This window comes from Bombus vancouverensis, chromosome 6 (genome assembly GCF_051014615.1).
Source record: "Bombus vancouverensis nearcticus chromosome 6, iyBomVanc1_principal, whole genome shotgun sequence".
NCBI classification, from domain to species: domain Eukaryota; kingdom Metazoa; phylum Arthropoda; class Insecta; order Hymenoptera; family Apidae; genus Bombus; species Bombus vancouverensis.
The window spans coordinates 19,130,387-19,155,203 of record NC_134916.1 but is presented as its reverse complement, the minus strand read 5'-3'; the positions used below and the strand labels follow the sequence as shown (position 1 = coordinate 19,155,203).

Sequence of the window (24,817 nt, the reverse complement as noted above, 5' to 3'; positions counted from 1 at the left end):
GACACTGTCTATACCATTTCGTGTCTCGCAGAAGGGGCATACGAGTCGCTCTACTAATCTAGTTATCGTTCTATTTTTGCGACACTGTAAGATATTGAAGATACTAAAAAAATTTATAAACTCTCACGTGATCTCAATAAGTATCCCTTAAAAATGGGTAAACAAGAAAATTCCCGATGAATCAGATGATAAAGGAAAAAATCGCGACGCGCCCGAAACGAACGAGATCGCGATCTCTCGAAAGAACTCACAAACCTACGCGACGTACCCCCGTACACGAGATAACCCCGAGGTTCAGCGGAAAGCCCAAGAATTGACCGTAACTCGATTCCTGTTTCGCCGTTCGAAACTTACACGAGTCGCGGTCGATGGCGCCGACCGATGATGCTAGTGATCCACGGGTAATTCAGCCGTGGATCCAGCACATAGACCAGCAACTTAACACACTCCAACTGAACATGTGGAACCCGGGGATGGACCGCTGAACAGGATTACGAAGGCAAGAGGCCTCAACTGAACAGTGGGGTCCACTCACGGGGAGGGACCGCTGAACAGGATTACGAAGGCATTGACCTCAACTGAACAGTGGGGTCCACTCCCGCGGGCCCGAACAGAATTACGGAGGACGTGAAATTGCAGGTCCCTGACCGAGTACCAAAGTACCAATCGGACAGGACTGCAGATCCACGACTGAATCCCCAACAGATTCGCTAGAATCACCGGCGCGACGACAACTCCCGCGATCCGATGCGAACGTCGAGCAGTCGTCGAGCAGTCACCGAGACAGAGGTGTCCTTGGGGCGACTTACGAATCCAAAGAGTTGTCCAGTGCACGTTGACCCGCACGTACGTGGAATACGCGCGAGCGAGTACGTCACGCTACGGTTTGAAAGAACTGAGTGATCGCGAACCGATAAATCGCGAGTACGATAAGTACTGTGTGGTAAGCGAGTGAAGGGAGACGAGATCTTTCTTTTTTTCATTCTAAGGTGGATAAATGTCGTTGTACAGAATGAGCTCACAATGCACTTAACATAGGTATCTACCTTACGATTAATTAAGACTAAGACGCACGCATCCCACGGTGCCCCACGGTGTCCCACGATGTCCAACGGTGTCCAACGTTGTCCAACGGTGTCCAACGTTGTCCAACGACGTCCAACGACGTCCAACGACGTCCAACGATGTCCAACGGTGTCCAACGTTGTCCAGCGTTGTCCAACGGTGTCCAACGGTGTCCAACGGCGTCCAACGGTGTCCAACGGCGTCCAACGGTGTCCAACGGTGTCCAACGGTGTCCAACGTTGTCCAACGGTGTCCAACGTTGTCCAACGGTGTCCAACGTTGTCCAACGGTGTCCAACGTTGTCCAACGACGTCCAACGACGTCCAACGACGTCCAACGATGTCCAACGGTGTCCAACGGTGTCCAACGGTGTCCAACGGTGTCCAACGGTGTCCAACGGTGTCCAACGGTGTCCAACGGTGTCCAACGTTGTCCAACGGCGTCCCACGGCGTCCCACGGTGACCAACGGCGTCCCACGGTGTCCAACGGCGTCCCACGGTGTCCAACGGCGTCCCACGGTGTCCAACGGCGTCCCACGGTGTCCAACGGCGTCCCACGGTGTCCAACGGCGTCCCACGGTGTCCAACGGCGTCCCACGTTGCAGTCCAGTTTAGATTATCCAAAATTCTCTTCGTGGCTTTTCGTAATCCAAACTGGACTGTAATAGCGTGGTTCTTAGCTTGGTATGGAATTATTGTGCAATGTTTGTACTTATCGATATAGTGGTTTTCCAAAAGTTAAGCAACTGATTAATCTGCGAAAACGATTACATCCATCAGTACAAACATTGTACTATAATTCGCAACCGTACTGGCAACATTCGGTAACAATGATACATTTGTCTAACTTGGAACGAAGGAATGGAAATGAAACTATTGACGCTGCATATACAATTTAGAGTCTTGCAAAAGAGACATACGACTCATTGTACTAAACTTATGAAATTATCGAAAAGTTATATACTCCGACGTAACCGCAATATGCTTCTTTTAAAAATGGGGAAACGGGAAGAAGCCTGAACAATCAGGCAATGTAAGAAAAATCATGTGGGTATCTAGCATACATATTTAATATGCTGTGAAATGTTCATATATGTAATTGAAATGTACTTTCTGTAAATTGATAACTCTGGAGCAAATTCATTTTCTGGTTTTGGTATATGAAAGAAACAGTCACCTTTAAGACGAGAACAATTTCAAAAATGAAAAATAAACTACTAATAATGATCAATTATATATCAAATTACTATTGATTAAATTTTAGCAAATATAGAGAATCATTTGCATCTTTTTGATCGAAACGAAGGGTTACGATGAGAACAAGAATTTTAAGTAATTGAATTTAATCTGAATTAAAAATTAAAAAGTTCATTTGGAATAACTAAGATGAGAGAAACCCCGATTATTATAAAATCAACTGCCTTGTCTTTTAACTTTTAACTTTTAAGAATATGTCTTATAGCAGTATTTTCAGTAATAAACGTAGTAATAAGGGGCGCATTAATAAGGGGCGCTGAAAAAGAAACGAAGCAGTAGCCAGAAGGGCTACTAAAATTCAATCGTCTTCCACTCTATATAAACCCGATTAACACGCCGAGTGTGGAACTGAATATTCTTGTTTCGCAACGCTAATTTACTAAAAATATTTATGAAGCAGAAAATTCTCAAAATCAAACACGACGAGTGCTTTGTTATATCTGCAATACCAATTAATCTACCATTAAAAAAAAAAAAAAAAAAGAAAAGGAAAGTCTGAAAATTCCCGAAATTTGATACGCAACGCTAATAAGTATAAATCTACGCACTCGTATTTAAGCAATACACAACACTAATTGCGAAAGATCGAAGTGCAACCATTTAAGAGGTTGCTGATGAACGATCACACTTGTACAACTCTTGCAGCTGTACGTGTGATCCAGGAACAGTGTCCGACCAATGCAGTCGGGGGGTTTGGGCATTTTGTAAACGCAACTCTACTTAACAAAACGTGATCATTCATTATCGCAACGCTAATTCTTCTAGTGAATTCAAATAAAAATTACTATTTACTATATGAAAAAGCTACTTTAAATATTCTGATATTGCTACTTGCAATACTATAAAATTAATTGAAAATTAACATTTCTATAATCTAATTTTAAGCAATAGGAAATAGGATAAATTCTAAATATTCATAATAAAATTTGCAAAAGACAATCGCGATATCGTAATTCGCAACTCTAAAGCAAACGCGATTATCATTTTATCGCAACTCTAACTCAAACCGTAATCATTTTCTCGTCACACTAATAAAAAGCCGCGATGTCATCTCGCAACTCTAATACAACCCGTAATTAATTTATCGCAACACTAATAAGAAAAATCGCGAGTGGGGGGCTGACATATCGCAGTGCAACCATTTAGGAGGTTGCCGATGAACGATCACACTTGTACAACTCTTGCAGCTGTATCGTGTGATCCAGGAACAGTGTCCGACCAATGCAGTCGGGGGGTTTGGGCATTTTGTAAACGCAACTCTACTTAACAAAACGCGATCATTCATTATCGCAACGCTAATTCTTATAGTGAATTCAAATAAAAACTACTATTTACTATATGAAAAAGCTACTTTAAATATTCTGATATTGCTACTTGTAATACTATAAAATTAACTGAAAACTAACATTTTTATAATCTAATTTTTAACAATAGAAAACAGAATAAATTCTGATACGTATAATTCCATAAGAAATTCTAAAAATTTATAATAAAATTTGCAAAAGACAATCGCGATATCGTAATTCGCAACTCTAAAGCAAACGCGATTATCATTTTATCGCAACTCTAATTCAAACCGTAATCATTTTCTCGCCGCACTAATGGAAAGCCGCGATGTTATTTCGCAACTCTAATACAACCCGTAATTAATTTGCCGCAACACTAATAAGAAAAATCGCGATTTGCCCAATGGGACGATGGACCGATATATACATCGGTCAAAAAAGCAAACTACTACTACTACTACAAGTACTAAAATCGAGCATAGTGACAAAGTAGTAACAATAATGACTTCCCATGCTCTGGATGACCCAGAGGATGGGGAGCCATTAGTAGTTGCCCTCTTGAGTGGCAGTTTGCCGGGCCTCTTCGGCTTATAGCCTCTTCTTTCTTCGGGCGCAATGCCCGCTGAAACTTAAATCTAAGCTCGAGACTTCTAAATCGCAAACAAAAAAAAAACTTACCAAGGAAAAATAAAAATATAAACCGCGGAAGCCGATTGAAGTGCACATGGACTGACCAACGATCACAGCAGTGATCGTTGCTCACTCGCATGTGCGTGCTCGAGCAATAAACGTTCGTTTCGACCCATTCGCGATCGCGACCGCGAAATTCGAAAAATCGAAAGGCAAAACCAGAGACGAGAGCATGCTCTACTCGTGCCAGTTTCACCGTCGATTTTTCAAATCAGATTTCCAGAAACAGGTTGGTCACACGAAAACGCGCCTACCCGACCAGAGACTGTGCCAACCTGCCCGGCCCTACCTACTTATAATTAACAGACATACCAGAAAGTATACTACCTATCCTACCTAGCGCTATATTTAAAAAAATGGCAAAACAGGCACACCAACACACTCGCTCCACGGTTCTCACACAAACGCTCGGGCGCAAAGGTCCTACACTAGAGAGGACGTCCCGGGACGCCTCCGACACCCGAGCTTAACACACAGCATGCACACTCTAAGGTACGTACCGTTTTCCTGAAATCGACTGACGAAGGCTAGTGACCATTGCGTAAAACCTGATAAAACACGTCTGAGGAAATGATATCGTTAAAATAAATGTAAGTAAACTTGGAATTATAATTGTAATTGACGGCAATATTAAAAGCGTGGTTACACTTAATCGGGTGGACGGTATTACCACAAATTGTGATTCTATCGAGACGTAAATTGAATCGATATATGTCTCGACATTTTTAATATTTGAAGTTTTAACGAATGAGAAAAAGCGACGCAGTTCCACGGCCTAACAACACACACACATAATGTGGAAAATACGTCGTGCACGATACACTAACACATCGTCAGTCGCTGACAAATTATTACATTACTTAATTCTAGATCATCGTGCCCAATGTCTCTCTCCCATTCAAGTAGCACCTGGGCACGTGAATGAGATCCTGACAATGGGCACGGAAAGGGTTAAACCTGAAAATCCTGATCTAAAAAGATGATTAGTTTGTGTAATTTTTATTTAACGGACTAACGTTCTTTGATTTTATATTTTACTACTTTGTATCTGATTAAATTTACTTTATTAATTTAATAGTAATCAAGTAACTCTACTTTATTAATTTAATAAATCAGAACAAAATTTTAATATTGCATAAAGGTAGCGTTAATTGAAAAAGACTGTGACTCGATCAAATGGAGTAATTGACTTCAAATATATTACTAAGAAAGAAATAATCTCAGGCGATCTCTTTATCAAAGCATATACTCGAAAGTGCAGAAGCAGTGTTCAAAATTATTGCTTTGATTCAAAAATCTGCCTGTCGCGAAGTGTCTTCTTGCACGTAAAATTTCACATATTCTTGTACGGGAAAAAATGAATTTTAACTCGTATTTTAAATTCTAGCTAAAGTGAAATAAACGAACGTGACTTAATATTGTCACGATTAATTCATTGCTTAAGAACAAGTATATTTATGTCAAACAAGTATATTCGTGTATATATTTGCCATTTGCAAATATTCATACGGAATGTTAACATGCATGCTTATAAATAACACGAATATATTCTCAAGTGTATGTATTTAAACTAATTATTATAATCGCGCTGTGCAAGAAGACCTATCCTAAACTAATAAATTTAAAAAAAGAACGTTACTACTCACGGGTATAAAAAAATACCCGCGGTCACTATGCTCAGAAAATTCTACGTAATACAACCAGTCACCCGTGCCGATTCGGACCTTTCATCCTACGACATGATTGAGTGACCGGAGGAACAAAAATGCATGCGACTCACCGTTCGATGCGGAGAAACAGAGGACGTTACCCTGGATGCTGCGGTATCCCAGCGAATATCATCAGGGAGACTAACATCAGGCAGGAACCGTGTAAAGTCCAGTGGTGGAAATGGTGGTTGTTTAAGGGTGGGGGGGGGGGTGTTTGAGGAAGAAGCGAAACGTCGTTTCGACAATTTTCTTCTTTTTCCTATCGAACGTTTATTTAGAAAATACTGCTATTTTTTTACGCTTAAAGATTATTATTAAGAAATTGGAACAAGTTTGAAAAATATTATTTAGTTGAAAATTGTGAGTATTTTTCGATAGCAAACAAATGCTAATGAATAACGTGAATGCAATGCAATCGTTTGCAAGAATAATATTGTTCGCAATTAGAATATATACTGTGAATTTTCGTTATTAGAATACGAAATATACATTCCAAAAATACACTACAGTCGCGTGTTTTAAATAATGGAAAATATTTGCAAGAATTCAAAAGTTCGCCACTAAATATATTTAAAGAATACTGTGCAAACGCGCGCGAAACCTTGTTTCGAGGTATTTGAATCTACCTGTTACTAATTTGCAAGTTTATGACGTTATAACTCACTTTGAAACAATAAGATAATTCGTTAAAAATTGGTTTGAAATAAGAGAATGATTTCGTACATCGGGATCTTTCAGAAGAATCAATGGACTCACGCGACGCACTCCTGTGCACAAAATAACCGCAAGATTCAGTGGAAAAAAAGAATAGATTTTTATATCTCGTTCCAAGTCAGATAAGTATCATTGTACAGAATGGGCTCAGAATAGATTCGACATAGCCAAGACATATCCCACGGTGTCCCACGGTGTCCCACGGTGTCCCACGGTGTCCAACGGTGTCCAACGGTGTCCAACGGTGTCCAACGGTGTCCCACGGTGTCCAACGTTGTCCCACGGCGTCCCACGTTGCAGTCCAGTGTAGATCATCCAAAATTCTTTTCGCGGCATTTGGTGACCCACACTGGACCGACGATGTCCCACGTTGCAGTCCAGTGTAGATCATCCAAAATTCTTTTCGCGGCATTTGGTGACCCACACAGGACCGACGATGTCCCACGTTGCAGTCCAGTGTAGATCATCCAAAATTCTTTTCGCGGCATTTGGTGACCCACACTGGACCGACGATGTCCCACGTTGCAGTCCAGTGTAGATCATCCAAAATTCTTTTCGCGGCATTTGGTGACCCACACTGGACCGACGACGTCCCACGGTGTCCAACGATGTCCCACGATGCAGTCCAGTCTAGATCATCCAAAATTCTGTTGGAGGCTTTTGGAGACCCAAACTGGACCGACGGTATCCCACGGTGTCCCACGTTGCAGTCCAGTGTAGATCATCCAAAATTCTTTTCGCGGCATTTGGTGACCCACACTGGACCGACGATGTCCCACGTTGCAGTCCAGTGTAGATCATCCAAAATTCTTTTCGTGGCATTTGGTGACCCACACTGGACCGACGACGTCCCACGGTGTCCAACGATGTCCCACGGTGCAGTCCAGTCTAGATCATCCAAAATTCTCTTAGAGGCTTTTGGTGATCCAAACTGGACTGTTGCGTAGTTCTTAGCTTGGCATCGTTTTCCAAAGATTAATCAACTGATTAATTTTTGGAAAAGGATGCCAATTACCAGGTCTCACCACGAGGAGGTGACTACGCACGAGACCCGCCCATGGGTATATGTAGCACTACACATCGATCTCGACATTCAACCTGTTGGCAGAATGTCGAGTTTTGACTCTACTTAACCATGGGCCTGCGTATGGAAATAGTTGTTTCGTAGCCTAACTGCGAAACACATATCCCCGACGCAGCGCTTACATGAATCTTTACAAACGTAGAACAAAGCCTACGTAACGCAACATCCATCTCCCACACAACGATTACATCAATCAGTACAAATATCGTACAATAATTCGCATCCCTACTGGCATCATTCGGTATCAAACACACATTTATCTAACTTGGAATGAAAGGAAGAAAACGTAGCTACTGACACTGTCTATACCATTTCGTGTCTCGCAGAAGGGGCATACGAGTCGCTCTACTAATCTAGTTATCGTTCTATTTTTGCGACACTGTAAGATATTGAAGATACTAAAAATTTATAAACTCTCACGTGATCTCAATAAGTATCCCTTAAAAATGGGTAAACAAGAAAATTCCCGATGAATCAGATGATAAAGGAAAAAATCGCGACGCGCCCGAAACGAACGAGATCGCGATCTCTCGAAAGAACTCACAAACCTACGCGACGTACCCCCGTACACGAGATAACCCCGAGGTTCAGCGGAAAGCCCAAGAATTGACCGTAACTCGATTCCTGTTTCGCCGTTCGAAACTTACACGAGTCGCGGTCGATGGCGCCGACCGATGATGCTAGTGATCCACGGGTAATTCAGCCGTGGATCCAGCACATAGACCAGCAACTTAACACACTCCAACTGAACATGTGGAACCCGGGGATGGACCGCTGAACAGGATTACGAAGGCAAGAGGCCTCAACTGAACAGTGGGGTCCACTCACGGGGAGGGACCGCTGAACAGGATTACGAAGGCATTGACCTCAACTGAACAGTGGGGTCCACTCCCGCGGGCCCGAACAGAATTACGGAGGACGTGAAATTGCAGGTCCCTGACCGAGTACCAAAGTACCAATCGGACAGGACTGCAGATCCACGACTGAATCCCCAACAGATTCGCCAGCATCACCGGCGCGACGACAACTCCCGCGATACGATGCGAACGTCGAGCAGTCGTCGAGCAGTCACCAGGACAGAGGTGTCCTTGGGGCGACTTACGAATCCAAAGAGTTGTCCAGTGTACGTTGACCCGCACGTACCCGGAATACGCACGAGCGAGTACGTCACGCTACGGTTTGAAAGAACTGAGCGACCGTGAACCGATAAATCGCGGAAACAATTTTTCCAGTGTGGTAAGCGAGGGGATCATGAGAGACGAGATTTTTATTTTTCGTTCCAATATAGATAAGTATCTTTGTACAGAATGAGCTCACAATGCACATAACATAGGTATCTGCCTTACGATTAATTAAGACTAAGACGCACGCATCCCACGGTGTCCCACGATGTCCCACGGCGCCCCCGCGGGGGGGTCTTAGTCCGGTCTAGATCACCAAAACTATTTTGGATGATCTAGACCAGACTATGTTCAAGTAGTTTTTAGATTGATATCGTTTCTCAAATAATAATACTAATATTCAAAATAGTACTTGGTGTATTATTATTTGGGAAACGATACCAATTACCGGGACCCACCACGAGGAGGTAACTACGCTCGGGTCCCATTTATATAAACAGTTTTTAAGCATTGGAAGCAGAGATGTAAAATTATTTTATAATAAAGCGACATTGTAGCGGCGATATTGTTTTGCCCGGAGTTCATTTGTTCTTACATTACTTGCAATCTAACGGTTTTGATACTCCGAGGCAAAGCAACAACATGATTTGAAATGTCCTCTGACTTATGTCCAGCTACAGATAAGATGTGGTTGCCTTCGGTTAAATTGCACTCGCTTCCTTGATTCCATGGATATGGTATTGCTTCCTTACTTTCGAGCAGACATGGAAAATTACATCTTAAGATTACACTCTGTGTTAAGACAGGTTTTATACGAAATAGTGAAATGAGAAATTAAATACTGTATTTAAAATTAAAAATTAATGCTATATAGAAATAAAATAGTACTTCAAAAACTTGATAGATTTCGTTGATAAAATGAAACAAAATAAATCATTAATTCACTCACTACGAATTGATGGTATTGATTTAAATCAATGAATGTAGAGCTACAACCGATTAACGGTACAACTGTTATAAATTAAGAGCATAACTACTTTGAATAAATGGGAGAATGTGGTTATAAATTATTGGTATAACTGTTAAGAATTAATGGAGTAATTGTTTTAGATTAATGGCTCAAATGTTTTAAACTAATGGCTCAGATGATATAAATTAATGGTCTAAATGCTATAAATTAATGGCTAAATGTATAAAATAACAGTTTAAAAGTTACACATTAGTGGCCTAGACGTTAAAAATTAATAGCTTAAATGTTATAAATTAATAGCATAAATGTATACAGTAACAGTTTAAATGGTGTAAATTAATGGCCTAGACGTTATAAATTAATAGCTTAAATGTTATAAATTAATAGCATAAATGTATACAATAACAGCTTAAATGTTGTAAATTAATGGCCTAGAAGATATAAATTAATAGCTTAAATGTTATAAATTAATAGTTTAAATGTTGTAAATTAATAGCTTAAATGTTATAAATTAATAGTTTAAAAGTTACAAATTAATGGCTTAAATGTTATAAATTAATAGCTTAAATGTTATAAATTAATAGCATAAATGTATAAAATAACAGTTTAAATGTTGTAAATTAATGGCTTAGATGTTGTAAATTAATAGCTTAAATGATATAAATTAATAGTTTAAATATTGTAAATTAGTAGCTTGTATGTTGTAGATTAATAGCTTAAATGTTATAAATTAATAGCATAAATGTTATAAATTAATAGTTTTGGCGTTATAAATTAATTCCTTAAATGTTATAAATTAATGGCTTAAATGTTATAAATTAATAACTTAAGTGTTGTAAATTAATGGTTTAGACGTTATAAATTGCTAGTTGCAATGTTGTTATTTGATATTTTTTGTTTTATTTACCTTATATTTAAATTCTTCTTCGATGTTCACTCTCCGGAATTTCAGGCACAAAAGAGCTCGCGCGCGACTTCCGTGTTCCTTATATACCTTGACAAGATGCCGGTTTGTTAATCAAACGGTAACGATATTTTCACATAGCAGGAGACGGTTTTTCCATTATAACAAAATCAAATTGAACGATTTGTTAATTTTTATCGTAAATTGGCGCCTTCAGCGATTTAATACGATATCCATTTTTGTCATTTTAATAGTTTCTACAAGTTAAGACTAAATTCATACCTCCTTGATACTAGTTTTCGACTATCACTTAGTTTGAACAAAAAGGGGAAAAAAGCCTAACGGCAATGGATGACGTTACTGTGAAATAAGTTAAGATATTAAATAATCAGGCAGATAAAATTCATATTAAGCATTATATTATATTATCGATATTCGTTCATTTACTCGTTCTAACTACAAAATAAAATGTTCCTTTTTCTTGAATAACACCTACTTCACTGTATACGATATTTAAAATTCTTATTTAATACTTACTTAAAAGTCAGGTTCTTTTTTAATTCCTCTCAAGTTAAACGAGTAAATTTTCTCGTTATAGTTGTAACATAAAATGGCTCTTTTTTCTTCAATGCATCGATGCATGTGATACAGATATTAATTATGTAGCGAATAATATTCTTCGTTAGATCTATCAAAGGATTTATTAGGCTTGAAGGAGTATCAAATTCTATGAAAATTAACTAAATGATTTTATTCGATTAGTATTCGACAATGTCTATCAAATTTAGCAACCTTCTTTCATAATAAATTTTGCTCGGATCAATTATTTTAGAATAAATTGCAGATTATGCTTCTGTATATTATAAAATATTTGCCTATAGCTCTTTTATTTTTCTAATTCATTGATTTTATTATTAGTCTCGTTGATTTTTCCCATGAGTATCTGTTGTACGTACATCTCCATTATGCTCAGATTTTTAACATCGTCGGATAACTATCTTTTTCGTAAAATAGTTCGTACAACCGTAAACTCGTACTGTTTTAAAAATCATTAGGTAATTAATCATTACAGGAGTGAACTTGTCGGGGATTTCATGGGTGTGAATTTTCGCAGAAAGGTATAAAATGATTCGATCCATTGTAGCTGGTTTTTTTTTTATTAAAAATTTATTTCATGTTATTCCTGGCAAATCACATACCGCGATTAATAACTATGATACACGCTCAATAAGAGAAATTTTATATGTCGGAGATGAAAGAACACCGGAGCCTTTGGAATTTTGGATAATCCCGCAACATTGTAACCTAGAGTCTACTATAGCTGTAATTGAACAATTGTAGTTATTCAACCCGATTGTAATTGTTCGAGAGTTGTGATAATGAGCTTGGGCTCGAGGCGACAGTCAGTCGCCGAACGTAGCCGCGGTCACGGGATGAACGCTTTGTCTAACAAAGGTATGGAGTAATTCTATAGCTCTCCTTAAAAGAAATATTCGTGGCGACACGCGACAGTAAACATTCCAACGGTTTCTGTCCCGTGGCTCGCCACACGCAGACCCTATTCTTCGAGTAAGATGATTGCCAGATGTCGATGCGTATCCGCAGTACATGTTCGGCTAGCTCAAGGGCCCGTTATAAATCTTAAGGTTTAGTTAACTAAAGTCCTTCAAACAGACAAACAGTCTTTGTCCCAACTACGGGAAGATAGGGGAGACATATTTTTCAACGAGCGGCGTCTCCCACTAGCAACTTTCCCTCGAGGGCGGCTAGCATCTTTTTCTAACCACCGATATGGAGATTGACCAATTAGCAGCAACGCCAATTTCCCTTACTTTCTGAACGAAGGCTTTTCTCGACGAACCCGATGATCTCGTATCCTTAGACACACGCCAGTATAGTTTTCCTCTGTGGCATCATCGGGACGGGAAAGGCATTCTCGCTCGCGATCTCATTGATGAAAGGAGTAACCCTTTACGACCAGTGAATATTACGCGTCCGACTTAGATTTTGTGAGTACGTTCATCTATCATCCCGTCGACCGCGGATTCGTTATTGAACCTAGGATCATTGTCATTAGTTTCTCGAGTACCTAACTACCACGGTTACTTGTCCGGTTCTATGATAATCGTATTTGCACTAGTCAATGTCTTCTCTATTGCATAACGACAACGTGTAACCCAAACGAAGATTCGTTTCACGCCCCTAACCCTAATTCTAATGTAAACCCGACATATAGATATATGTTGAAGGTAGATGTTAAAAAGTAAGATATAACGATTAGGTAAATATCAAATTCTGATTTCCATTTCGGAAAATATATTTAGAATGTGTTTGTAATAGAAGTGTGAACGTTTTGCTTTAGTTACCCTTATTATTTGAAGTTGAAGAGTCTAATATGTTTCATGCGTATCATAAAAAGAAAAAATAAAATTTGAAATTAAAAGGAAATGTGTGACAAAATTAGTTTTAAACGATGTGTTCACATCTCTAAGTAGCTTCTTTGCTCTAAAAGATATGCAGAACTACAACTATGAAGTTCCTTTCTCATATCTCATATCATGTCTAAGTCATCTACAGAGATTTATATCCTCTATTAAATTTTTGATTAGAACAAAAAGTGAAAGGTCATTTTGTTAGAGAGATGAATTGATATAAAATAAAGTGTCTACAGCATCAAATAGCTCTTAGTTCTAAAATTAAGTAAAAGGATAATGAACTTTCGACCGTTCGCGAGGAAACGCGATCTCGAAGCGCGCCAACGGGAGTCGAAAATTCCCGTTACGATTTGAATAATCGACGCCACGAATCGTTCGTTCGATCCCTTATTTCGGTTAAGATGATAAGGGTGGTTGAATGAATATAACGCTGATATTAACAGGTTAATATATATTTTCAAAGATCCAACAACTTCAATGTGATACAATGTTACGTATGTGGTATGACAAACTACGAACGAGTACGACCTGAGACTCGTTTCGTGTTGGTGACTGTAATGATGTATCTTCTGTCGATTGACTGTCTTCGACTTGGCGATTCTGCTGACTTGACTTCTGAGCACGAGTGACTGATCTGTAGTTCAGAGGGTCTGTATAACGGTGCTTGGGCCTTGACGGTCAGACAATGGAGGACGTCGCACGGACCTTCTCATGCGACGTAACAGATAAATATTCTGCAGTTTAAACTCTTAATTTATCAAAATAGAATTATAACAACAATGTTAATATTCAAATAAATATGAATATAAACTGTAGCTTCATTTAAGTAACACACCCAGTATTATAAGTGGGCATGAGTTGCAAATATGAAACCTATATTCTAGCACATATTGTATAAATATAGATACAACTTGAATATAGTAGTAACTATTATGCCAGATGTGCATATATTTAATATATTGATTTATTATAGAATATCAAATGGTAATAAACTAACCTGGTCGTCCAAGTACGACATAGAAATCCAAGCCATAAATACCAATGTTGGGGTCATATTTAATTCCTAAGTCAATGTGTTCTTGAATACCAAAACCGAAGTTTCCAGTGCCAGAGAAATGTTCTTTTTTCAATTCATATTCCCGTACCTTTATAAAAGGAAAAGCAAAATTGAACACTTAAAAAGAAATTGAGTGTAAAATATTCTTATCAGTGATAGAATTACCTTTAATCCATGTTCAAGAATTTCCTCTGCTTTAGCACCTCCTACCGTACAATATACTGCAATTTTTTCATTACGGCGACAAACGCACAGTGTATCTTGCTTTAGAAAAAACAGGTTGTTGTCCAGTTAATTGTTCCAACACCTACAAAAATTTGAAAAATCTTAATAGAAATGAAAAATTTGTTCCATAATTTGAAAATCGTTATTTATATTAATCTATATTTAATTACGAAAAAGATTAATTTTTAAGAAACCAACTTTTATTATTAGAGATATAGAAACATATATATATGTGTGTTTCTACATCTCTAATATGTATATAGTACATATATATTTATATGTCAATAATTATGATGTAATAAAAGAACACGAAGAAGTTAAAACAATTTGAAATGAACAAAATACAGAAAACATCTATAATTGGTACCTTTGCAGCACGAATGATTCTATCACCAGATTCACCGACACAGATGTTTAAACAAAGTTTACGAATGCGTACTTCACGCATCACATTCTTGGATGAATCCTTTTGCTCTTTCTGCACTTTTTTTTGCTGTCACTTCCTTTACATCCTGTAAAAAAGTTTGTCAATACGCTTCATTTAATAAAAACTGCTCATTTTAAATACTGTATACAAAGATAAAAAATATTCGAAATATTGACTTGTTTTATAACAATAAATTATGATATCAAGATGTTTAATGTTATTCATATTAATTTCTTGAACTAGTATTATAAGCAACTATTCTATAAGTCTTATACTTTTTATTTCCTTTATCATTGCCTCGAATCCTCTTTCCATTTTCTCCATTTGTTCCATCATTACCTCCATTCCTCTCTCCCTGTTTGTTGTTTCTTTTTCTGACAAGCTGTATTTATCCAGTGTATTTTTAAAATCTGCCTTATCTCCCGCTTTACCCTTGGTCTTCCTCTGTTTGTCGCCATCTGTCGTTTCCCTACCTTACTTTGTTTGCCGCGCTTCGGACTTCCTAACCTCTTCTCTTCTAGTTCTTCTTATTTGTATCTCTCTCTCGTTCCTGTCTTCTTTTCGCTTTTCTTTCACTTTCTCCTCGTATGCTCACCCTTTATTTTCCCTTCTTCGTGTCACTTTGTGTTTCCTTCTCCTTTTCCCTTCACACTTTACTTTTCCCGCAGTGCTCTCCGTCCGCGTGTTACCCTCGCCCCGAACCAAACCAAAAAGCTCCACATTCACCGCCATGATGAAGAGAAAAGAACGGAACTACGCGCACAAATCACGATGCATTCTGGTGAGTACTAGAAGAATGTGATTCTAAAGTAAAAAATTGCCAAAATAATAAAAGTAAATTTAAAGTAAAATTAAAACATGTTGTTTATCCACATACAATCCGATAATATAAAAAACAGAATTATTTAGAACATTTGTAATTAAAAGATATTTAAACGCTGTTATAGCTTCTATGTATAAATTATAATTGTGTGCATGTGCCATGTGATTATTATTTTTTACATAAAGTTGCAAATAATAGTAAATTTGAATAATTTAATGTTTTATAATTCCAGATTATATGTTGAAATATTTAATAATATAAAAGAAATAAAACATAAAAGTTACTTGAAAAAGAAAATTAGTTCCTAGGATTAATAATATTAATAATATTGCGTTAAAAATAATACATATTTGGCAATTAATGTTTGATTAAATAATATTGAGAAAAAAACAGTATATGTGTACATTTTACTTTATAATATATTTTTTTGATGATAATACAATTTCGCACTCCAGCCAATCAGGAGACAGCTAGGCGGGAATTTGGCAAGATAAAGTATCACTTTAGTGTTGGTAATCATGCTTGCTTTCATATCGATAGTATTTTCATAAATAGATCTTTAAATTTTTGTACATATATACAGGAATTATAAAAAAAATCCTTTAGATTTCTGATAGGTAAGATTTATGAGGAAATCATTAGATTTTTGATAGAATTAGGTTCCTGATAGGTAGGGTCTATATAAGAGCTTCCAATTTCGTTTAAATTAATCTAGTTTTAAGTTAATTTCAGCCATTTCTTCAAAACCAGTGGAAAGAGATGCACAAGATATATATATATAGATATAGATATAGATATAGAAGTCGAAAATATAGAATAAAAAAATTTTTTTTTTTTAATCTTTTTTAATTTTTTTTTTAAATCTACAGTGAGATCCGTTATAACGAGACGCGATAAAGTGCATGCGTACCGAGCGAAAATTCAAAGTCGATTTTCTCGAAAACAAAGCCTCAAACGAAAAATTTTTATTCTATATTTTCGACTTCTTTTTTCGCGTAGAATCACCCCCTTTCCGCTTGTACCACCAGTTTCTAATCATCCTGTATATGCATGGAGAGTATTCGAGACTCTGGAGGTATGATGTCGTACAAACAGGTCGTACAAACAAATCCAAAAAGTCAACATGGAAGACAAGATTTTTGTTCTGCTCATGCGTGATATGATATGAATGTCTCAGACAGAAACAGAGATACTTCACTTATCTCTGTCTATCTTGTAAGAACTTTGTTGCCATCCATGTTGATTTCTGACAACTCAATTTTTGAGCGAGTGTCGACACCGGTTTGTATGATTGCGTTTCATACAATACCTTTCTCTTCTCTCTCATTATTACACTCAGATATTTATGTATACACACAGATAGAGCTTATGAAAACTTAGATTTTTACTAGGCAAGTTAAATTAGATTTTAGAGCGAAAATAACAACAGTAATAATAATATACTTTTATTAATACGCTATGTATATGATTTTGAAGTTACACCATTAAATATTTGAAAAGTACATTTCAGTGAATAAGTATAATAAAAGTAAAATGTACGATTGCATCGTCCGAAATGAAATATAATGAAACATAGTATATAATCTTCCGGCTGTAATCTTATTTTTACTGATGTCGTCCACAACATGCATACTAGACCGTTTAAGTTCATGTAGTGTTTTAGAGGCTTTTGTGTATTAAACAATTTTTCAAAATTCTTGAATACTTTTTCAGTTTCTAAAATATGATCCGATAGTTTTTATTTGCCACAGGTCAGCTTAATCTTTTTAACTAAATTGAAAAGAAAAGGAAAATATGAGAAAAATGAAAAATTGTTTAAAATTACTAGTTAAAAACGAACCAGTATGCAGATGGCAAGTTAAATATATTGAAATACTATATTACGCGAAATACTATATACACGTGTAATCTGTTTGTGATTCTGTTTGTGAGCGATGATGTTCAATTAGTTTGAACTAGCACAAGACGTCTGTGAAGGATTTTAAAACGATAGTGTATTCTATATGAGTATAAATAATTTATCAAAATTCTGTAAAATAATACATAAAATAAGTCTTATTCGTATGTGTATAATTGAACAACGTGCAATTAACAATCATTTTTGTTCGGTTAACGATTAATTTATTTATATTATATTTTATATCTATATTTTATATTAATATATTAATCTAAACCCCACTCGCTTTCCTTCCACCGACCTCTAGCGAATCCGCAGCGTCGAAAGGTGTTCAGTTATCGGCGCGCCGTGATGCGAGCAACAGCTGTTTCGCATTTCGAGTAACTCGCTAGCTCGTTTATCGATACGGTTAATAAATTTTTCGCAAATTCACAAAATCAATCTATAAACTGTTCTCATTTCAATTCGTTTCAAAGTAAACAAGTCGGAAGAATTTTTATTAATTAATTTTACTCGTGATTAAAAGACGTGTTTATTATTTCTCTTTTTACTTTTCATTTGTTTCTTCTTTTATTCCTCTTTTCTGAGAAATTGAACGACCGACTGGGAACTAATTGTGAAATCGTAGAATAGTGTTTGGGATTTCCTTACTGAAAGAGTTGCCTAGGACTCAATTTTCGTAAAAGGATTTATATGCGCGTTCGTGCACATTGACAAACGGATTCAACATCGGCGCGTTCCTGCGATTTCGTTAACCATTTGCTGCCCCTGGAGTCTCTACGAATTGTAACTGTGGGTATAATTCATTTTTAAAACGTACAAGCCGTTTGAAATAATTGTAAACTAGCGACATAGTAGTTAAAATTCTTATAAATCATATTCAATCACGCAATGTATAATCAATACAACGCATTGTATAACGATCAAGCTTCGATTGTTTCGATTTGTAGTCTATTTATTACGTAAAATTAAAAAACCATACAATCTCTAACACTGGCATTACATTAAATAGAAGTTGTAATTATTAAACATACACGAAGTGGACTTTGTTTCTTATAATTCCTATAATTTCGTTTCATAAATAAAATTTGTCTGTTTTTCAAGAACGTATCTCTTCTATAGTTCTTCAAGCATAAACATCCAAGTATGTCGTTGTTGTTGTTGTTGTTGTTATATCCTGAGGCAATTCTCGCGCGATCGTATGAACTACGCAAGTAATTGCGCTCGAGAGTGGCAGCTGTGTTTTGAAATACGAGCACTAGTTGGTTACCTCTCTCAATCATCCGATCGTTATAGGAAATAGCAATGCGTTGTGAAGATAGCCGATACCGATGGCACAAAAGCTTACCAAGTTGAACTGGGCGATATTCCGATAACAAACCGTGGTTTGAGGAAAATTTTCACGCGAATCAATACTGCTTATCGAGCTCGCTGTGTAAACGGTTCTAATCGCAAGTCACAGCTTTCCGAAGGGTAAATTCTAGTATACGCGAAAAAAAGTGTTATTGTCCCATTGAGGCGTTCATGTTTTTTTAAATTGTTTTCACCTATCACGTAAAATTTCTCTTTTTGTCATGCATGCAGACAGTTTATAACAACATTCCAATTTGTCTCGCTCTATTTGTAATTTCGTAGCACACAGTACCTATATAAAACGGGGGTGAATATTTGGAAATTTTAATATTGGCGAGATAACAGGATACGATTCAGATATCGCACAGTTTTATGAAATTCTTCGAGGTTTTCGGCGTGCCATTGCTATGTAATGAGATCAATAAAATGCTTTCTAAAGTCATTATTAGATTTTGAGAATTAATATTGAATTTTGGGTAAATAACTTCTGCGAATGGTGAAATATTTATTTATGATGATACAATTTAAATTATTTTATTGAAATAATTTGGGCAGATTAGAATTTTAATATTTTAATTGTTTGTAAATTTTTATCTTTTTTATTATTTCATTTGTTTAGAAAACAAACGTAGGCATCACCGCAAAGGAAAAATATTGCGTCATAAAATGAGATAATTCATGAAACATGTTGATCGCGATGACAGTATTACTAATTTCCTTATCGAAATTTAATACTTTTACTATGCAAAATAAATATATTACATTCGAAAGCAAAATAATATAAAATTCAAATAATAAAGATTGCCAGTAGTTTATATTATTTTATCTTGAATGCTCAGCAAAAGCTTTCACTATCGTGGAAGATAGAACGGCAATATGTAGAATATGTCGAAATGTCAACGAAGTTGCATAACAGATAATTTGCATATTGTATTTCCGCGGATTTTAATTTCTGATGTTTCTGGAGCAAATGTAAACTTCGCGAAGCCTAAAGATTCTGGAATTTATCATCGTGAAATTCCATAAAAAAGTAACTAACGTCCATGCAAATTGAATTTTTTCACAACAGCCATATTAACATTATTTTAGATTTGTTCGCCGCTGCGAAACCTTTTCCCCTTTTTCTTTTCCTAGTTCAGGCCCTACAGATATTGGACAGATTTTCAACGAAATATTAAGTAAACCATTGCCATTCCACGGGAAATTTAATACGATTCTGAAGTTATTTCATGAATCTATTAAAGTCAAGATACTCGTTACTTCATTGTGCACTGTGTTATTAATATAGAATTGTTTTAAAGCGAAATATTGTTATAAAGTGAAAATACTATGACAAAGACAAATCTCGATACGCATTTTGTGGAGAAACGGCATGTACAGAGAGGAAATAAAATTTGAAGAAGCTATGATAAATTAGTTTACGTTGCGAGTTTCCAACGCAATTATAAGTTTTTGAATATGGGTATATAAAAATCTAGTTTGACGTTATTTCTTTCTTTCTGTTTTGCTTCCTCTCTGTTTAATATAATATTTAATACGCATTACTTTGAAACACGACATCGTTTCATAAATCATTATTTTCACCGACAAAGTTATTAATCAGGAAATTTAGTTTGATCTTATTGCAACAACTCTGATTTTTCTCCTTTCTTTCCTTTCCTTATAAACTGAAGTTCGATTTTCCAATCACGTTAGATGAAATTTGAAATTACGTATCTCAGAATTAGAAATTTCTCGCGGGAAATATTTCTTGTGAAGATGAAATCATAAAATCAGTGTCCCTTCTGGCACATATACAATATTCTTCTCTCAACAGTGATTTGTCACCGACTCTAATCATTTGTCACAGTCTAGTCATTCTGATATAACGACAAAATATAAGGACGTAAATGATTCGAAGGTACGCCGGTTTAACGTTTCAAGCGACGGAAGGAAAATCAGATTGTATTTGTTATCTCACGATATGTAAAGCTGTATAATGTTAAACACAAAATATCTCAAATTGTATCGTACCGGTGTTAAATTTCTCAAATATTTTGGACACCTTTATCACATTTCGTATTTCTAATTTTACTTCTATATTAAATATAGATAGGTCTAATAGCTTTTTCTTTATTGTGGCAATAACATGTACGTTGAGTGAAAAACAAAGAAAATTCTTCAACATTGTGTCTTTTTATTGCATAAAATGAAAGATGGCTTTATGGAGCATTCGACTGTTCATACGATAAATTCCTTTATTTGCAACGTAGAATGTATCTGACTTTTTATTACGTTGTAATTAATGATTAATTAAGATGATTAATTAAGTGATTCGTGGACATACATGTTTAGATAAAGAATAGGTATAATATTCGCATAAATATTATACAGGTTTTACATCAACAAATTTATGAATATTTCCGTGCTATTTATTTGAAAATAAATTCGGGAATAAGGAATTTCGTGAATTAACAAAATTCCGCCAATTTTATGAAATCTCTTTACGAGGAATAAAAATAGGGCGCTAATAAGTATTGATCTCTGTGATTAATCAATCAAATTATCGATAAATTCAGCAAAATTAAATTTGCACTCACTTTTATCTCGTCGTTCACAGAATTCGCAATTAGAAATTCCAATAATCCTCGTTAAAAAACATTATCGAATAACAGTCTCGTTATAAGTTGCTTCAACAGTTATTGCCATTTCTGTTAATGCCGCAACAAGGGCCGGTCTCTTCTATTTTATTGCTCCTTTTTTATGCTTTTAATTTACAAAAGTTAAATGCCAATGTAATTTCACTATAAAATCACTTTAACAACAGTTGTTAAATCAAAAGATTATAGAAATGTTTCGTATAAAAGCGTTCAAGTTTAAAATTATTACGTAATTATCTTTTACGCCAACTCTAGCAACGTTTTCACATTTTTTTCACCATCCATGGATGAGCAATGATCTGTGTAATTGATGTACGTCATGTACAGCGTGAGTTGCAGTTGACACCGGAAAAAAACGAGCGGTATTGGTCGTATAAAAGAGAAAATGAAAAAAAAATACATTTTATTTCTCTTCTTTTTCATGTCTATGAATCAAATCTTGTTTCCATTTTCAGGTGAATTTTCGTGGAAAGATCAAACGCATAATTACCACATGGAACGACGGACTATCGAGAAGAAACGATACCTACAAATTGATTTGCTCGATTTGTTAATACGATTGCGTGAAATGATTTAATTAAACCCGAACGATTGACGGGTAAATGTCAGATAATTTCGTGTCATTCAGATTTTATAGCCCGCCTGTTTCGAACTGTTTCATAACTGATTGCGGTTATTTGTTACATCAGTGATTATTTGCAACAAGAGCATTATTACTGCGAATTAATAACAATAAAATTTGTCTTTTGAAGTCGATATCAATTTTATGAAATTAATTAATTATTTAATTAATTTTACTTCTTAACTTTATTATTTAGATGTCAGAGAGTGAAGTATGAAAGAAGCAGTGACGATCAAATTGACTGTAATAATGGCTTAGTTGTTATGTTCAATTCTTCTCACTTAAGTATTTCTCTTCTGGGCAAAGGACTTTTTCTCTGTAATTTAACCCTCATAATTACTGGCTATGTCGACCCTTTAACCATAAAATATTGGATGTTCAAGCATAAAATGAACTTATACTAGGTCCAACTCCATCAAAGAAAATCGCCTATTTTTATCAATCACTTGGAAAGCAACGAGCAGAAGTATTGCCGGAGTTACTTTTATTTCTTTTCATTTTTGGCAAAGTTCCGATATTTTATCAGAGAATAGAACGGTTTTGCTTGAATTCAATAAGAGTCGCTTGAGAATTTTCGACATCGAAAAAATCGGAATAGGTTCGACTTGATAGGAAATATCGAAGGGTAGAAAAATGAGCAGAATTAGTTAAAAAAAATTAATCAAATTCCTTACTATTGATTTATTCCTTAAGTCCGGCGAAGTTATATTTTAAATATTAGACAAATTTTGTCGAAGAAAAGATTATTTCACGGCATCAGCTTTCTTTATAAGATAGATACTTTTAGGGATTGTTTTTTTTTTTCTTAAAGATTACTCTCCTTTTGAATTTCAATTGCATTCTTACACGTGTGATATTTTAACCTTTGTCTGATTATAAAAATGTCATGTTTATTCTAAAAGATGAGCAAAGGACGCAGTTTATATTCCTACGTTGATTTTAACCGATAAAACTTTAACTTCAACCGATAATTTTAGAACGCTTAGGCAGCATCCCGAAGTGTTCCTAAACATATTACGTTTTATTTAGCCAAGACCTCCTTTGGGAGCAGGTTGCCCTCTAGCCATCTCGAGTAGTTTATAATCGTCGCTAAGCATCCATATTTGTCATTTAGCATCGTTACATGAAACTAACGTAACCTATAATAAATATGAAGGAGTGTGTGAATTTTCCTGTAATTCTGGATTCGACTGCCGTATTTACATTTTCTACGTATGCATATGACAAGAGTAAGGTTTGTCCTGTTTACATTTACAGATTATAAATACGAGAATCGAGTTATTTGACATTAACTATGCCAACTCAAAAAAAAGATCATTTTTAAAGCTTTAAATTAACAGTTTTTTTTTATTTAAGTTGAAAAATAATCAGTTTCTTATAGAATTTTTTGTTTCTTGAAAAATCGAAGTACTTGCGAGACACATTGTATAATAGTTCGCTCCATTTTTCATACAATTCGAAATTCATCGTTGCTCATACATGAATTAGGCTTTGCATCGAATATTATGAAAATGAGAGAATTATCGAAAAAGCTAAGTGAAATGAACAATTGGCGGTGAATTTAATGGGCTTCCATTCCTGGTACACGGAGTTCGCGTTAATGGCACGGCGTTGGTAAAAATTCGTTGTCGTTATCCAGAATTGCATGGTCTCGATCGTATCAATTTTGCATAAAAAGCACAATTTCGCCTCTCTTTCTATTGCTATTATACGCTGTGGCAAATTAATTTTGAAATTGCAGTAACATTTAATTATTTCCTTAAAAATTGTTACGTGTATAATACCGTATAAATGCAAAATGCGAGAAGAAATCAACGTTCATGTAAAAGTAGTTTGAAGCGCACGTTACGAATAATTAAAATTTAAGAGAACGTTTTATTTCACTTGGGTGGCATCTAGTCGTGACTCGAATTAGCTGGTAGGTATCGCCTAGAGATTATGTGAGATTATGTGATGCAAAGTAAAATATTAAAGACATGCACGGATAAGGCAAATTCTAAAACAACGTTTCATGGCATTTGCAAGCTGCAAAAGGGAGTTCTTACGAGGCAAGTCGTGTTGAATGAAAGTTTCATCGAATACGTTCAGGTTCAGCGTTTAACGATTCGTTTGTTCCATTTGAACGCAGTAATACTGTAAAACAGAACAAAGGTTATGTAAAATATGATTTTTTCGCGAGAGAAAACGAATCTACATATTGTCAAATTCAATTAAGTAAAATACGATTCGATTTAAATTGAAAACGGACGAATCTGAACGTCTTCTGCGAACCTGTTTGTGATACAATTGAAACAAAAAGAGGTTAAAGAAGTTCGTTTATAAGAGAAATTCGGCAGTTTAGCTTTTTTCGGAATTATCAGTAGAAAGAATAATTGGGACGATCACGGGATCAAGTGCAGAGGTGGAAACATTAATAACTCGAATACTTTTACAACAATTGATACATATATTGGAAGTCAATCGTTGCGATAGATACGTACTTACACGTAGACGTATTTTAGTGTGGGATTGAATTTCGTCGTAACCGTTGTCAAGCTCG

General features: G+C 35.8%; 1 protein-coding gene and 1 pseudogene across 6 annotated transcripts in view; one reads left to right on the top strand and one right to left on the bottom strand.

The window, feature by feature from the left end:
- Nucleotides 1-13,671: 13,671 nt before the first annotated feature.
- LOC117159781 (large ribosomal subunit protein uL5-like) lies at nt 13,672-15,676 on the bottom strand (annotated as a pseudogene). The gene is made up of 5 exons (XR_013058596.1): nt 15,602-15,676; nt 14,885-15,013; nt 14,458-14,599; nt 14,233-14,380; nt 13,672-13,940 (listed from the first exon to the last, which is right to left on the bottom strand). The product of XR_013058596.1 is annotated as a large ribosomal subunit protein uL5-like (transcript).
- Sytbeta (Synaptotagmin beta) overlaps nt 15,012-24,817 on the top strand; it is a 97,415-nt gene continuing 87,609 nt past the window's right edge. For 2 of the 5 annotated variants that reach the window (XM_076619174.1, XM_076619171.1), the window contains exons 1-2: nt 15,012-15,725; nt 22,112-22,254. The gene's annotated coding sequence lies outside the window, so the exon portion shown is untranslated. Of the gene's footprint in view, nt 15,726-16,664; nt 18,457-22,111; nt 22,255-24,817 lie in introns of those variants that run through there. The other 3 variants (XM_076619173.1, XM_076619172.1, XM_033339928.2) reach the window with 3 other exon arrangements.